The sequence below is a fragment of the Rhipicephalus microplus genome, chromosome 3 (genome assembly GCF_043290135.1).
Source record: "Rhipicephalus microplus isolate Deutch F79 chromosome 3, USDA_Rmic, whole genome shotgun sequence".
NCBI classification, from domain to species: Eukaryota; Metazoa; Arthropoda; class Arachnida; order Ixodida; family Ixodidae; genus Rhipicephalus; species Rhipicephalus microplus.
In genome coordinates, this window is record NC_134702.1 from 124,247,202 (window position 1) to 124,265,494 (window position 18,293).

Sequence of the window (18,293 nt, forward strand, 5' to 3'; positions counted from 1 at the left end):
AAACGTCTTTATTTTGCTTGAGATAATAAATGGTGTGCCACTCGCAAACTGGAAGCGTGTTTCACGACAGTTCTATGTGGGATTCTGCTTCTTAACTTTACAGCGACAGCTGTTATGAGATAACAACTTGGGTCTCGCGCAGTGCCGTAGTTTTCCGCTGCCGCAACCGGTGTCCGTAACCCCATCGCGCGAAATTTAAAAAAAAAACATAGTACCAATGAGACAGTGGTGCTTGGACCCAGGTCCACTGCGTGCCAGCCTAGTATTCTACTTCTGAGCCACGTCGGTGCTTGGTACTTGTTGGCGAATTTGCCTTAGGCAGGCTTGATGTCGGGAAAGCAATCGCGTTAACGCAAATACCTTTCCTTCCTTTAAAAAAAGCAGCCAATATGGCTAGGCCTAAGAAAGCCTAATGGAGGCTTGAGCGGCTGAGCTTGGCAGACAGAAATCAAAACCGACCGCGTTACATGAATTGTAGTTAAACTCACAATAGAGAATATAGAACATACCAACATGCACATTAGATCAGAAGCTGAGGGCATGTAGACAGTAATCATTCTCAATATACAGTAGTTAGAAAAATTGAAAGCAAAAGAAAGTAGAAAAACAACGATGTTTCACTACTAAAATGTTACAATAAGTTTTTGAGCATATAAAAAAACACCAGATGCACACTGCACGTGTAGAGAAATATGCCGTAACAGTTTCTTTATTTTTTTTTATGCGAAAATTGTTGGGGCAGTGTATTGAACTAAGTTGGAACATAGGTGCTCCTGTCCTAGTTCCAAGCCAAATTGAACATCTTTGGTTTAAAAAAATAGACTTTGGGCCTTAGTGAATGGGAAGTGACATGAAGTACAAGGAAGTTTTAAGAGCAGAAAAGTTTTAAGACGACCACTTGTATTGATAAATCAATGAAATTAGGCAGTAACGGTATTTTGAAAATGTCTATCTCGTAGTACATGTTGAGGTCATAAGATATATTTTTTTGAGATCGAACGTAGTATATTGTTTAGTCTGTTGCGCCATCGGACAGCACAGTGTTCGTAAATAGTTATCTTATAAGGAAATATACTGTAGCCTAGAGGGTTTGTTATCATTTTTCGTACAGAAAACAGCACATAGTATCTTTTTATATAAACATGACACGGCGCGAAGTCTCTTGCAAACATAAGCAAGATGGCTATTCTGAGGAAGCTCGCCATCAGTGTATAAGCGAAGGCACTTCACAACAGATGAGTATTGCATTGGTTTACAAAAGCAAGATCAATCATCAGAATAATGCAAAATGAAAGTATAGTCCATGGCTATTTTCTTGCAACAATTACGTACAATAAAATTACAAAGCACTTTTACCTGAAACGCCGCATTTTTCCACCCTCCCATGCGAAAGTTAACCGACCGCACGCATCAACCCTACGCCCATTACAGACACACACGTACCCAAACCTTGCCACGCTTCACGTTTATTATCCCGATGCATACCCCAGCGACACATGCCCATCATGTGGACACACAGCGACACTCGCACACATGCTCTGGGAGTGTAGAACAACTCCTCCCGACTCTACCTCAAGCAAGTGGGAGAAGTCCCTCAGGAGCTCACTTGTCGCCGACCAGCAATGGGCCGTCCAGCAGGCCCACGAAGCAGCCGCCAGGTACTCCCTGTCGGTCCCTACGTGGGAGACGCCCGCTACGCGCTAAGCGCGTCCTGCAGGACTAAAATGAAGTTTTTTTCATTCCATTCCATTATGATAGCAGATACGATTATTTTTGGACACATTTATGTGAATAAGCTTGTCTCGAAACCAATAAGTGGCTTTAGTGGCAGCTGACTGCAGAGCTACTAGGAAGTAGGCATTCGTATAAAGGGGCACATACGACATATAAAGCATTTTAAAACAGCGAATAAACAAGCAGTCGTCGAAAATGCGAATAGTGTAGCGACTCGGTCGCTCAATGCGCGAAACCATTACAAAAGCTTCTTATTGTTCAGCTACAACTGTGGTGCATACCAGCTTCAGGCAAAATTACTCATCGTCGTAAGCCACGGCATGAACAATTGGCACAAAATTCCTCGCAATAGTTAAGCGGATACTACACTTCTCAGAAGAATGACGAAAGATAGCGTAGCGAATGCCGGCCTACTACCCTAAAGTTTTTATTATTAATGTCATAGTGCGTATCAAACAAGTGTGCTTGCTGCAGTTACCCAATAAGTGTTTAGAAAAGGTTCTGAGAGGCCACTTTTCTAGCATTCGCTGTGACTGTGCTGCGCCTTCCGCGCAGGCCTGGCGTTTTTTTCTTTATACAGGTCTGCTCAGGGGCCCTATCTCCTTTATGTTGTGCCACAGACATGTTCCTCGTTCGGGAGCGCGTCTCGCAGGATCGAGCCCTGTTTCGACGAACTGTCTCCCCCCCCTCCCAGCGCCGCCTTCCGTGCAGAAGAACCGTGCAGTCCGGGGATAACGTCGTTTCCTCCGCCGGACCACTTTGCAGTTCCGGGTATGGCTACGTCTCCCCCACCGAGCCCGAGAACTGGTCTTAGAGAATGGACCAAAGACGCTATTTAAGGCCGAGCCGGCCCCATGTTAGAGAGGATTTTGCCCCAGCCGACGTTGTCGTGCTGGCCGGCTCTGTAAAACGACAACCTGCTTCAGTAAACGCTATTTTGTTGCTGTTTTTCAAACGGATTGCCTCCCTGTTTGACCTTCGGGCTAAGGCTTCATTGAAGTCCGCTCGACGGATCGCCGCTCTTCGCCACCGCTACCATCGCGACAGAGAAAATTCCTAACAGTGGTTGGCAGCTTCGGGATACGATATCCTACGTTTGGCACGCCGGATCAGACCCCTGTCCTCAACGTTTTGCTGCTCTGGGACCCGCTACCCCGATCTCAACGGCTGAAAAGTTGGATCGGATCTCCGAACACGAGGACGACCGCCGTGATAGCTTTGGCTACGCTGCGATACGCTACCCTGTTCTCATCGTTCGGCAAGTTGGGACAAGCAACCCCGGATCTCAACTTTGGCAAGTTGGACCGGATCCCTGCAGGCCTGACGACACCCACGGCACTGTTCGAAGGCAGCCACGGGTTGGACCATCGTCGGCTACTTTGGTTGGGTGAGTGCCCAACGTTTACTGTTCACTTCGCCAGACCTCTCTAGCACAGGCAGATGTTAGGAGAGTGTTTCGTGTTTTTCGTTGGCTATAATTTTTTTATTCACGTGCTCTAAACCATGAGATTAGTTTTAGAGTAAGGTGAATAGCAGCAGCAGAGCATCACGAGAAACGAGGTCGCGATGGAGCAGTACCTTGTGGAGGACCTCCTCGAAATTTGTCGAGCCATGGGGATTTCCACCGGGTCCGCTAAAACAAGGCAAGCGATTCTCGAGGTGATGCGGGCAGAGAATGTGACGGCTGAGGAAGCTGACGAGTTTTGGGAGCTTATTTGTGGGCAAAAGCAGAAGGCCGAAGAAGCTCAAAGGCACGAAAAATGGAAGGCCGAAGAAGCTCAAAGGCACAAACAATGGAAGGCCGAAGAGAGTCGCAAAAGGAGAGAGCATGCTCTCCGAATGAAGGAGCTTGATCGTCAAATTGAAGCGATTAAGTGGCAACGAGCACAATACCGACTTGAACTCTTCAGAATGGACGAGAACATCGTGTCTTTTCTCGTTAATTTTGAAGAGGTCTGCGACGATGTTGGTGTTGGGCGAGACTTATGGTGGGAAAAGCTTGCCACGTTGCTTCCGTGCAAAGTCGCAAGCGTTTTGGGGTGCTTATCCGCCGAGGAAGCGCATGACTTTGATAGGATTAAATACGCTTTGTTCCGCCACTTTGCTGCTATGAGTACTGCCGACTGTGAAAGTCGAGCATACAAGTACAGCGCTGAAGCGTGCAGATTGATTTGATTGATATGTGGGGTTTAACGTCCCAAAACCACTATATGATTATGAGAGACGCCGTAGTGGAGGGCTCCGGAAATTTAGACCACCTGGGGTTCTTTAACGTGCACCCAAATCTGAGCACACGGGCCTACAACATTTCCGCCTCCATCGGAAATGCAGCCGCCGCAGCCGGGATTCGAACCCGCGCGCTGCGGGTCAGCAGCCGAGTACCTTAGCCACTAGACCACCGCGGCGGGGCGCTGAAGCGTGCAGCAAAGCGCCAGAAATTGAGACCCATCGCAAAGCGCAGGACGCCAACGTGCGTCAGAGAGAGCGAGATGAGGCACGGCGTAAGGCGATGGAGGTGGAGGCGCGTGAAAACGAGGCTCGCCGAAGAGCGCTAGAACTAGAAGCGCGTCGAGAAGCGCGTAAAGATAAGGCACGCCGAAAAGCTACGGAGGCTGAGACCCGTCGCGAAGCACAAGCCGCCGAAGTGCGCCAGAGAGAGCGTGACGCTGAGGTGCACCGCGAGGAGTTAGGGGCCGAGGTCCATCGCACGGCTAAGGACGCCGAGGCGCATCGCGAAGCGCTAGAGACGGAGCCTTTTCACAGCACACATGATCCAGATGCATCGCATCAAAAAGAGTTTGACAAGTCGAGTCGTAAGGCGCCACAGGTTGACGCCTGTCGACAAAATATTGAGCAGGATGCGCGAGATAAAGCGCTACAGAATAAAGCTCGTAAAAGAGAGCACGAGGCTGACTTCGAAGGGCAGAGAACAAGGGCTAACCACGACAGCGATAAACCCCCACCGATCGAAAGCTCTTTAGGCGCGTTAGTTGCTTTTAAAGGCATCGGGACTCCCGTTCTGTCCCAAGCAGAGGCAGCTAGCAACGGGCCCGAGGATAAGCTAGATAACCAGTGTGGAGTTTCGGGAGTACTTGTCAAAGGCAGCACACTTGGAAGTAAGTGTGTCGAGGCTGCCAGTATTGCGAGAAGTCCCGACAGAAAGAGGCGTCGGCGTAAGCGTAACATGGTAAAGACGACGGTCGCCAAGAGTGCTAAAACTGCTTTTAGGTGCCATGACATCATTCGTCGAGACGCCATGTTCACGGCTAGGCGTAGGATCGCGACAGGGCCCTCTGGGAAATGTTTGAAGCTCAGACCATCACGAGGATCGACATTAGGCGGGAAGCGCGTCAAGAAAAACCGACTTTCAGGAAAATTCGGACGCCGAGATCTTCGCCTGGTCTCATCAATTTTGGTGCTGCGTAGAGGCAACCACGAGGGAAAGGATCGCGCACGCCTGAGTTGTAACAAAGGCGGTTGTCCCCCACCGTGGTGAATCGGTTACTGGTCGAACGGGTGGCGTAAAACGATGCAGTGCAGATGCCCCTTTCTTCGAGTCCAGCGGCTGCGGATCAAAAGTCGCTACTACTGAGTTCGGCGAACAAGTTCCTTCGTCGTCCTTTTGTCCAGACCGCAGCCCACGAAAGCTATGGAGTGGGCGACTTCCCAGAGTTCGTCTGAGAGTGCCACCTTGCTGATACCAAGAGTGTATTTTTTTGTATTTAAATTTGAGAATAACTTTTCTAGTTTTGTCGTCTGCCGATGAGCAAGGAATGGTTCTAAATTTTTGTAAGTTTTACTTGCCTTGTCATCGCAGAAGCTCACATTAATTTGTTGGTTGGATTAAATTTGTTTTCATAATATTTCAAAGGTAACAGCTGGTGTGCTTTATTTTAACAGAGGAGGCATAGTAAAAGCCCCTGTTTAAGATACCTTCTGCGTTTAGCATTGCGTGTTATTTTGCACGTCGGTGTAGGTTAACTTTTAACTTTGTTCTGTCGAATGCGCGCAAGTTTGATTTTCATTGTTATTTACTTACTTTTTCAAGCGCGTTTTATTTTGTTGGGATGCTCATTGGCTGAGCACCTTGAGTTAGGGCTTATTGAATGACTTTGTTTTGTTTAGCGGTCTGGTGCTTGCAGGCGACGCAAATGTGCGTGATTCAGGATTGCTTGGCGTACTAAATTGTAGTTTCGGTCCTAATTTGAGCAATCCCCAGAAGCTTCGATCGTCCAGAATCTGCCCAGGGTCACAATCGAGAATCGCTCACGAAAACAAAAATTCTGATTGGTTTAGCAGTGTCATGCACTGTAAAGGAGTGTCCGCATTGTGTATTCCTCCCGAGATTCGTTGCTCGTGATGCTATTTGTTAGCCCAGCGTAATCTCGAGGAAACATTTGGTGTCTGCTGGTCTGGCGACTTGATCAGCATTTGGAGGGTGCTTGCTTTGGCCGGAGTGGTTCGCCTTTGTGTTCGACTGCGTCGTTCCAGTGAACATCTGCAGGCCTTTGGAAGTCTCAACGGGCGGAGAGAGCGGAACGGCTACCGATGGTCAACCAGCATCTCTCCTTCCGAGCCGCGCTGACGGCTCAAAACTCCGGATGCATTGTCTGGCGGCGGGGGTGCTGTTGTGCCACAGACATGTTCCTCGTTCGGGAGCGCGTCTCGCAGGATCGAGCCCTGTTTCGACGAACTGTCTCCCCCCCCCCCTCCCAGCGCCGCCTTCCGTGCAGAAGAACCGTGCAGTCCGGGGATAACGTCGTTTCCTCCGCCGGACCACTTTGCAGTTCCGGGTATGGCTACGTCTCCCCCTCCGAGCCCGAGAACTGGTCTTAGAGAATGGACCAAAGACGCTGTTTAAGGCTGAGCCGGCCCCATGTTAGAGAGGATTTTGCCCCAGCCGACGTTGTCGTGCTGGCCGGCTCTGTAAAACGACAACCTGCTTCAGTAAACGCTATTTTGTTGCTGTTTTTCAAACGGATTGCCTCCCTGTTTGACCTTCGGGCTAAGGCTTCATCGAAGTCCGCTCGACGGATCGCCGCTCTTCGCCACCGCTACCATCGCGACAGAGAAAATTCATAACATTTACCATTCCTGTCAAGAGCTGGACAAAAACAATTTTTTCTTGATTGATATTTGGGGTTTAAAGTTTCAAAACCACCATATGATTATGAGAGACGCTGTAGGGATGGGCTCCAGAAATTTTGACCACGTGGGGTACTTTACGTGCACACAAATCTGAGCACACCGGCCTACAACGTTTCCGCGTCCATCGGAAATGCAGCCGCCAGAGAAACGATTTGATCCCACGACCTGTAACATTTTTTTTTTACTTGCCCACGGTTTGAAAGTCGTAGAGAAAGACGTTCAGAAAATATGGCTGGAAAATTGGGCATTGCTAAGAATTCTAACGATATCCTTCTTCCTAGGACTTTTAGTCAAGCTCATCTCTATTGGCTGCGAGACCGAGCATAGTTAGCGCTCGGCGGCAACTCACTGAAGAGGTGAAGTGTGGATTACTCCGTGCGTTGTCTTCTAGCCACGTCGCGAATCTATGTGCGCGTACGTCATGCACGTTCTCAAGGTGTGGTTTGTCTGGTCATGTCAGTGGGAGTGTAGCTGTTTCTACGTATACCTGAAACGACGTACGAAAGCATTTCGTGTTTCTCATCTGCTAATGCAATGCAATAACACCGGCGAGTGCGACTTTCCAGAGCGCTGTTTATTGTCGTCGTACTTTCCATTGACCAGAATATTTTAGAGTGGGTGCCACTTTCTGTGTAAGGGACATCGCCGAATGTTCTTGACATTCTCCCAAACATAATGAATATTAAATTGTGCGTGAATGCAGCTTTCTATGTCGACTCACTTGTAAAAAAAAACATGCTCTAGGTCATGTAGTGACGTGCTGTTGGTAGGTGTACAACCATAGCCCTATCGTTTATCGATCATGCGAAGGGCCTTAGTTGTGTTCATCTGGACGTGGTACCACTACATAGAAATATCACTCTCATACAAACTGTGACACATCGGTAATTAAACTGCACTTAAAACAGAGTTACCGTGTGCATCCGTGTGTTTAGATTTAGACACGCTTTAAAGAGCCTGCAGGCGTTGAAAATTACTTCAGGCTGTCTGCCTTTTATATATGTCGTACAATTTTACTGAAAACGTCATTTTTCTTCACATTGTTTTCAGCCCCGCCACGGTGGTCTAGCGGCTAAGGTACTCGGCTGCTGACCTGCAGGCCGCGGTATCGAATCCCCGTTGCGGTGGCTGCACTTCCGATGGAGGCGTAAATGTTGTCGGCCTGTGTACTCAGATTTGGGTGCTTGTTGGAGAATCCCAGGTGGTCAAAGTTTCCGGAGCCCTCCACTACGGCGTCTCTCATAGTCATATGGTGGTTTTGGGACGTTAAGCCGCACATATCAATCAACATTCTTTTCATCGTTCGTGTGGCTTTGTTAGTGACCGACGGGAGATATTGGTCAATTTTTTGTCTGAGAAAAAAAAACATGCTTGCCCCATTAAACAGGCCTTCATTGTAGCACTTTCATGCCAGTGATTCATCGTTCTATGAAAGCTTTCTGCTGAACTCTTATATAAATTTTATATTTTACTGGTGCATGAATATGTGCGTACACACGGTAAACGCAGCGTAGCACAAAGCTTCATCAGCCACTAAGCTTTTCTAACTTGACTTATCGACTGTTCCACATTTCATGGTGAACCGATTCAGAGGGAAAAAAATGATATGCGTATAAAGTGCAAACGGTGCTACTGCATTTAATCGCACAGATACACGCAATTTCTATTTTTTTTCTCTTTACAGTAGTGTGCAGATGAAAAAGATACAAACAAGTAGTTCAGCCACGCTACAGCAGTGCGTAGCAGGTGGAACACAAGCTAAACACGTACAAACAACACAGCAGAGGCATTATTTAGTGCGAAAGCATGAAGAGAGTCACCGCGAGCATCCCTATGAAAGGTAGAATGCACTTTACTCGCGGGTAATGTTAACGTAGCATATGCGTCATGCACCGATTCACTAGAGAAGAGCATAGGTATTAACAATAAAGTGTAGTCAACGCATTTATCCACCGACAATCAGCGACGGTGTAAGAATAAGTGAGGTGTTGGCACCCGCCGCTCTGCGCAAGGAGAGGGCGTGGGCAAATTGTGTTCGCCGATGACCTTGAGCTACGAGTAGTTGCCATCGCCCGAGTTGAGATGGCGCTAAAGTATGACGTGCCAGGTATTCGCGTGGTGCTTAACCTGAAACGCGCGCGCCAAAGAGCATCTTCCTGAAAGCTTTGGGTACATGAGAATTTGTTATTTAGAACCGCATCGCCCTGTGTCTGTGAGCCCTCCCAGTGCATTAGTTCAACATATTTGCGCTTGATGATTAAGTGCACCTAGACCTTGGTGCTACTTATGACTGAATATGACGCGTACGCGTCAGTGGCCTTGTCACTGACGGCGCCTCGAAATGGCCAAGTGGTGTTTTTTGTTCCAAATTTCAAGTCAGAGTACCAGATTTGTACGCGTGTGTCGCTTTTCAAAGCTCCGCATGAACCAGAGCGCTTGGATAAGTGGCGACGGGCAATTCCGAAAGCTGACGGAGCCTTGCAGCCTTACTGATCATATATGTGCGCAAAGAATTTCCCCGAAAAAGCGATCTTTGCCACTTATCATGCAGTATAAAAGGGAAAAGTCCTGTTGCATGCTCTAAAAAACCTACTCTCTCTTCAGATGCTGAACCTGCCATCTTACTGGGTGGTCTAATATACCTGACCGAGCAGAAAAAAGCAAAAAAAAAAGGAAAGCTCAGCGAAAACGACTGTCTCTACTGGCGACTTCTTGGAAGCGACGGGACCCAAAAGGTTCAACTGCATCTGAAGTGCCTGGCATGACCGCTGAAAGAACACTAAGTTTATTACGCCCAGAGACAGTTTTTGCACAGCATGGTGGTGATGAACCAGCAGGCACCCAGGCAAAAGGCAGCGCTTTGACCTCAGCAGCGGTGGTCCTCCTCGACGTAAAGAGGAGGATGCTTTTCGACACAACACTGATAGTGTGGGCCTATGCTTTGCCGACTCAGTTCTTGATCACGCGGGAATAGTAATTTGTTGTTTAAGGTCAGCTGTCACATTTTTGAGCTGCCTCATCTATGCCAATTTAGACCAAGCAAAATTAAATATACAGTAACCAGCGAATAGAAATCTTTGTACATACTGATTCTGTGATGCAGCCGTCGTGATTATAACTAGTTATTCATGCTTGATGTGGTCAACCTAAAATTTCTCGCTTTTTTATGTCGCTAGCAACTAGTCAACGTCTTGCGATATTGCAAGTGCACTTCCGGAGAGGGTACATATTACACAACAACTTTTAATTATTAATTCGAAAGCCTAAGATATTATATATATTATATATATATATATATATATATATATATATATATATATATATATATATATATATATATATATATATATATATATATATATATATATATATATATATATATATATATATATATATATATATATATATATATATATATATATAGCCTAAGATAATATAAGATATTATATACCTCATCAAACGCGAACTATAATTTTCAGTGTACCGCGTCGGTGGTGTAAGAGTCAAGCGGCACAAGATGGGTCAAGCTTTAGGTAGTGTGCTCGCTTTCACTGCCTCATCAGCACTTCATCAAGTTCAACTCCGCACAGCCCAGTAAAATAGCGCAAAGTATGACTTATATAACTGGCCTAGCAGTCGCGACTTGGGTGCGATACAAGTTCACCCAGGGTCGACTTTCGGAACCCAATAAAGTTTTCCCACCATATCATGGTCCGTACACTGCAAGAGGCCGAATTATGCGTGAAGCTAACACAGTAAGACGGCCGAGGGTAGTTTGTCAATTTAGGTTATTAATAGAATGCGTATAAGTTTCCTGATACATTAGTTGAAAGCTTTCTGACGAAGTTTTCATTCGTTTTGCTGAGCAAGAGAATCCTACAGTCCGCGTGCTCGCTCGCTCTCTCTCTGACACACACAAGCACATAATCTATCTCTCTCTCTTTCTATCACACACGCACGCACGTACTCAGACTATTGCCTTCCTAAAAGCTGACGCGCATCTTGGGCTACTATTCTTATTGCAAACACCTCAAAATTTCTTTCACAGACAACACTGTTCTTTTTTTTTTGTTCGGAACCAAATATGCCAGCACTGACACTAGAATTTTTACGAGACGAGATATTTAGTGCTCTCGCGTTAAAATGCAACTGCTATCCGAAGGCTAAAGTTTGCTGCTGTCGGTGCATTTCTATTACCAGAAATCTGTTAGCAAATATGCTGCATATGAAGTTAGAAAATCAATTTCGTTGCAGAAGATTCACAATGTAATAATTATTTCGCATTCGTGTGCATCTGTATATCGAGTGTAATAAACCAGCGGGGCTTTACAGTAATAACCTTCAACACTCGGATCGAGCCGCTCTCCAGTAAGCGCCTTGGTTGAATTAATATGGCTTTACCCCATTAGATCGGACGGTGGCTCACGCCACCAAGCCGTAATACTTAGTGAACCGAAAACTACATTTATCTTTTTTTCTCCTTTAAATAGTGAGATCGAGGACTGGAACTTTGCACTGAACAGTTTAATTTTCACTCGTGCCCTCACTTTAGCCACCAATCAGATAACATCCTTCTAGTTAATTCTACCCACTAAAAGTCTGTTTTGCTCTCTCTGTCTCTAAACCCCAGTGCTTTGAAAAACTGCGCCATCATCCTGAACTATAGAGAAGCCCTTTACCGAACATTATGAAGTGTTCGACAGTTTCCTCCTCCTCTCTACACGCACTGCATATCGTGTATACCCCTTCGTATTTGGCACGATATGTCTTGGTTCGCAATATTCCCGTACTAGCCTAAACAGTAGAAAACTACCCCGAGTATCATCATAAATCCTTTCCTTGGCAGTTTTCGGCTTAAAAGATCGATAGATCTCAAGTGCGGACTTCTTAATCATGCCAATTCTTCACATATTGGTCTCAGCTTCCTCCACCTTCTTAACCGATAATTCTTTTTGGTCTGGCCCCCTGATGTTTTCTAAGTATTTACCCGTCAATTTTTTGGTTTGCTTCCTCTATTTTGTATCTACATTCTTCATGTAAAAGTATCTGAAAACCTTCCTAGCCCGATGCTCCTCCGCAATTTTTCTCAATCGCATCTCAAATTTTATCTTGCTGCTAGCTTACCTGCCCTCAAATGATCTCCATCCTATATCACCTTGTACTTCCTGATTTGGTGTTTTCCCGCGTGCTTTTAAGGCAAGCCTACCTAATCCACGTTGCTTAATTTCTAATCTTCCTTGAACTTCTGATATAATAATAATCAAGACCTACCGCATTGCCAAACGTCCGACCAGGAACCACGACCCCTTTCCATATTCGTCTCACAACAACATACCTATTGTAATTCCACAGTGCCCTACTTTTCATCACTCCTGCATCCCTGTTACTTTTAGTCGTCACGTATATTTCGTGTTCCCATAGGTACTCGGTCCCATTGCTTATCCATACGCCAATATATCTGTATTTATCTGTTATCTCTAGCGTGACCACCTGTATTCTAAGGTCACTCACTACCTCCATTATCATTGAAAATCATGAGTGCTGATTTTTCCTAACTAAATCTAAAACCTCACCTATCTCCCTCATTACCGCAGATGACCATCAATTTCTGCAAATTTTCCTTGTTGTCGGCCATTACCACTATATCATCTGCGCACATTAATGTCGGTACTGCCTGTTCAATGAGTTTTCCTTGTTTGATGAAAGAGAGGTTGAAGCCAAGTCCACTTCCTTCTAGTTTGGCCTCTAATCTTTGTAGGTACATCATGAATAACAAGGACGACAGAAAAAACCAATGTTTAAGCCGCCGTTTTACCTCAGTGGACTTGGATACCTGTTTTCTCCACTTCATAACTACCATGTTACTTTTATAGATATTGCCTAAAAGATTAGTGACTCCATCTTCCACACCTAGTGTGTCCAATCTTCCCCACAAGTCCTCTTGAACCACGCTATCGCACGCACTCTTGATATCCGGAAATGCTAGCCACAGGGGTCTGTGTTCCTTTTCTGCTATTTCGATGCATTGCGTCAGTGAAAACAGATTGTCTTCCAACCTCCTGTGTTTCCGAAACCAATTCTGAAGTTCTCCCAGCATCCCCTTATTCTCTATCCATGCCTGCAGTCTTTCCTTTATAATCTGCATCGCCAGCCTGTAGACTATTGATGTCACTGTTATAGGACGGTAGTTTTTTGTGTCAGCTTTGTCCCCCTTTTCTTTATAGATCATGCTCATCCTGCTAAGTATACATTCATCTGGGACTTCACCATTGATTATTATTTCGCTTACTTCTTCTCTAAAGGACTGTCTAGACTTCGGACCCATTGTCTTTATCAACGTAATTGGAATGCCATCTGGGCCTGTTTATGTACTATTAGGAACCCTCTCCTCAGCCCTTTCCCCCTCTCATTGTGAAAACGGAGCCATTGCACCACTTGATTCATCCTTGTCTATGGTGGTGCTTAAGGTGCTTCTTTGTTGAAATTTTTCTGTCACCCTTGTTCCTATATATTCAATAGCTTCATCCGCTTCTAGCCTAGCTCCTTGAGCTGTAGTTATAAACCTCTGCTCTAGGCTCATCTCATTTCTTAGAGAGTTTAGATGGTTTCGAAATTTCGCATCTGCCTTTCTATCCTTTTTTATGTACTTCTGCCAGCCACTGAGCCCCCTTTCTTCTAATCTCTTCATTGATCAGAAGAGATGCTTCCCATCTACAGCCTAGAAAAACGTCCAATTTTCATTTAACATCATCTGTCGGTTGACCCCGCTGCTTAACATGTCTGTGTTCCCTAGAGGCTTCCTGACGTTTTGCTATGGCTCCCTTAACTTCCACTTCCCAGCCATTCTTGCGTTTGTGTCTTCTTTACGGGGTGACTTGTCCCGTGCCTCAGCTAGCTCTAGCTCAATTATATTCTAATTATATTCGCGTATGTCCACACTGTTTCATTACCCTCAGTGATTACTTTCTAAAGTTGTTTCGTAGCTTTTGCTATTTGCCTTTCTCAATAAAAAGTTTCCTCTAGTTGTTCATCTTGTCGCATTACCACTTTCACTGCTTTTCCAAAACTTAGCTTGATACGTTTGTGATCACTACCCAGACTTTTGGAACCACATTCATCTATGTGCATTCGCCTGAGCCTATCCTACATCCTATGTGACACCAGTGCGTAATCTATGGTTGACTACAGCCTTCTTACCTCCAATGTCATTTGCTCTTCACACTTCTCAGTACTGTCGCAAATCATCAAATCGTGCTTTTCACACATATTCATGATCATTTTGCCTGTTGGGTCGGTATACTCATCTATATATTTTATGTGCGCATTTATATCTTCTAGTATAAATATGTCGCACTCTCTTCCTTATTCCTCAATGTCCTTTCTTATACACACCACCACTGTCTGGTTTTCGTCCCTGGCCTTTGCTCCCGTCCACAATTACACCAAACCAAGGAAAGTCATTTGCCCTGCCACTTTCCCTTTTAGCCATAAATGTTCCTTGCACTCCTGCCTGACCCTTTGCCAGTCTGTACTTTTATGAATGAATGCCTCAATACCACCCCCTTTTCTGTTGCCTTCTGTTCTATAACGAAATTCCCATGTGTAGTCCGGATTGTTAGGAGTTTGTTGCATGTTCCTAAGATGTGTTTCTACGAAACCGTATACCATCGGCTTCTCCTCCCTTCGCTATTCTTCTATGTCTTCCCACTTCAGCCTGTTTCTGCCACAATGTATGTTAATATACCTTACGTCTGAATTGGCTCGGCCCTCGTGGCTGCGTCTATTTCTGCCCCGGACTCTACCTGTTTCAGATATTGTTACCACTTTGGACTCTTATCGGTCCATACCGCCTGTCAAAGAGTTTCCATAGTTGTTCTCCTCGTTACTAATATTCTGCAACCCGAAGGGCCTCCGTGTCCCCCCAAGAAAGCTACTGCGCGTCCTGCAAGTCGCCAACCCACCTCATGACCTAGCCGCCCGTTGAAGTGAATTCTGTCTCGTTGAAAAGCACCCCACCTATGCACCTCTCCATTTATTTCCACCACCTCAAAGCCTTTCTCTCGACTCAACCGCCATATATCTTTTTTTCTGTTGACAACTGCTCTTTGTAGGTTGCCGTCACGCACCGGTACCTCCGGTATCGTGCATATCAATAGCTGTACCTGAGGAGAAGTGGCACGCATGTGATCGACCCCTTTCGCCAGTGTGGTCGCTAGTCCTGCCGTATCTTCATTCAGAGGGTGGGCCTTAGCCCACCTTCTGCGAGCGCCATCTGTTGCCTAATACACAAACAGCCCAGGCGATGAACACAAACGAAACGTGGCGCCGGGCGCAGTGTCATAACCTCCGACGCCGTGCAATCGGCTCAGACCGCACGAAAACAAGCGCTGCTGCGTGTATTTCTATACCTGCCGCCAACCACCTATCCACACTTTCGAGCAACGGTGCTGCCACCTATAGCCCGATCTCACCGCGAATGGACGGTTTTCCGCAGCAAGTTTTAGGAGCGAAGCTCCTTAAGGCGTGGGCTGTGCGTCCCCTGTACGTAGCCACCTCTCGTTCAGTTCTTGCAGTGTTCACTAGATGGCGGTACTTGTAGCTGACGGCATTAAGTATTACGCTAGCCACCGCCCGATATAAAGGGTACAGCCATATCCATCCGTCCATCCGTCCGTCCATCCATCCATCCATCCATCCGTCCGTCCGTCCGTCCGTCCGTCCGTCCGTCCGTCCGTCCAAAAGATGCAAGATGTTATAAACTAGACGGCGGTACGTGTAGTTGATTATGAAAGATGCGAGGTGTTATAAAATAGGAATGATGCCACATATGGCGCGTGTCATCGTTCGATATAGTGCGGCGACGTACGCTAGGGGGAGCGTTGCAATAAAATCGAGTGGGCAAAATGTACGGAGGATTCATGGTTTACCAGGTTTACCTCCGGAGCTTCGCCCACTCATCATCATTCACTTCGTGGATGTGGCGGCACTTTTTTTCTAAGCAGTAGAAATGGTGCCACCTCACCGAAGCACCACGGCCTTCTCCTCGGCAGTGCGGCCGTGATGTGGCGTGTGGTAATCTTCGCCTTACATCCTACGGCCGCGGACTATTAGGGCGGTGGCAAACGTAGCAAGAAAACATGTCTCGTTAGCAGTTTGTCGAGGCTGGTGCGCTGCCGGGTGACGATGTGAGAGGATGTAAACGGCGCCTCCTCTATTTTTTCATTGCCTAGGAGGAGGAGCAGATATCAAAGGGAAGCGGCCATCGGTGCTAGTGTTGCGTTTCGCCGCCAGGCGCCGCCACTGGAGTAGGCATGCCGCCGTGTCGTCTCTAGCACAAACGAATGCCGTGGCTTCATTCGAAGCTGCCATTCGGCTCGCTTTTCGGCTGTAATCACATTGTTTGACGTGTAATAGAAATTTGGAAACGATAATCGTGAAGCACTTGTTGTTTTGGACACCCTGCTCATTTCAAAGGCATGCGTCATTGGCGACTACTTGATCGAGGCGCTCGTGCGTCGTGTGCCACGCTGATAACAGATAGCTCATGCCAGTAATCTGCGGGAGTTTGTTTTGTCACCATGGCGTTCGCTTGACTGAGAGTTGCTTTTTTGACTAACAGAAACACGATTTTTAAGAGAAGCCTTTGCCCGTAGCTAATAATACAAGCTTGGGTACCAAATGTCGCCCGATACTTGGTACTCTCTAGTGGTGTACCACATTATGCGCAAGCCTGGAGTTCATGCACTGAAGAGCAATAAGTGACACTAGACTGCTTGCATACACGTAGGTCATCATCCGTTGCCTTTGTAAAGCATTACATGTGCGATCACCGAGAAAAAGTAAGTGCCAGATTATGAGGAACTATGGCACGTGATTTCACCATTTTAAAGAATAATAAAATCATATGTTGAATAAACAGGAACAGCTCCATATGTGGCGCAATTCCTGCGATCACCGCTTATGTCTTGAACAGGCGCTGTTTAAGTCCGAAGTCGTATGCCAACTCTCTACTTGAGACAAGATGACAGGTGTTAATAATGTGGTCTGTGGTCAGTGGCTTTAGCTTGGTGGAAATTCGCGATCCAGCGGCTCAAGGGGGCCCTGGCCAGGCAGAGGAGAACGGGAACTCGTGATCCGCAAGCGCAGTGCGCGGGAACCCAAGTATTCTCTGTCGGGTCAGGTTCAACCCTCGAGTTCTTAGCCCAGTGTTTCTAGGACTGCATAGACTAGAACACTAGAAGGGTAAACCACACCCTTTGAGGCCGGCACCTACCCCACGCAGGATCATGTGAGTAAATTCTTTTCTCTCTCTCTCTCTTCGTGGACAGATTGTTGTAGCCTTGATATCCGGCTGCTCAGCCCTCTTTCTTTCTTCTTCCCTCTAGCCTGTTAAATTGGTAGCGAGCAGAGTAGAGACCGAATGGCTGTGTGCTGCCCATGGACTCAAATTCACTTTCGGGGCGTAATGTTAGCGTTGCACACGGAAGGAATCGCGAGGCAGCGTTACCACTGATAGCATCATTTCTTGACTGTTCGGATGCAGCGCACTCCCGTTTAGTGGTACCAATTGCGATGTTACCAAACGTGACGGGCAGTCTGATTGATTATTGATATGTGGGGTTCAACGGCCCAAAACCACCATATGATTATGAGAGACGCCGTAGTTGAGGGCTCCGGAAATTTCGACCACCTGGGGTTCTTTAACGTGCTCCCAAATCTGAGCACACGGGCCTACAACATTTCCGCCTCCATCGGAAATGCAGCCGCCGCAGCCGGGATTTGAACCCGCGACCTGCGGGTCAGCAGCCGAGTACCTTAGCCACTGGACAACCACGGCAGGTCGACGGGTAGTCTTCAGCCCCTACTGCTTATAACTTATAAAATAGTTGGGTTGTAAATGACGACTACACATTAGGGTGCAGTACGAATACTTATTTGGAGACCCATTGTTCTGTCTGATTACTGCTAGCACCCTCCCCCGAACAGCAGCGTAAACTACAATTTCACGGAGCTACAGCCGTACAGTGCATTATGGCGATAGCTTTAAATGCCTAATCAAAAGCGAAAATTGATCGCCGGTGGCATCTTACATCTTCTCGCGTTGGGGGAGTGAACACGAGTCATGCAAGAAATCATAATGACGTGAAAACGTCATCATATGACGTCACATATTGTAAATATTTATGATGTGTCGGAAAGTCACATACCTTGATGGAATCATATAGCATCTTCTCTTGGTTTATATGGGCCGATCTCGAGGGCAAGTCATAACCAGCTGAGGGGCAGAAAGCTAGCTTTGACTCCAAACCTAGAGGTGGTAAGAAAACCATGTTAGGCGCAGAGATATCCCAGATAGAAGTAAAAAAACATTCAGAGAACTGAATTAAAAGCAAATGAACATAGTTCTCGCC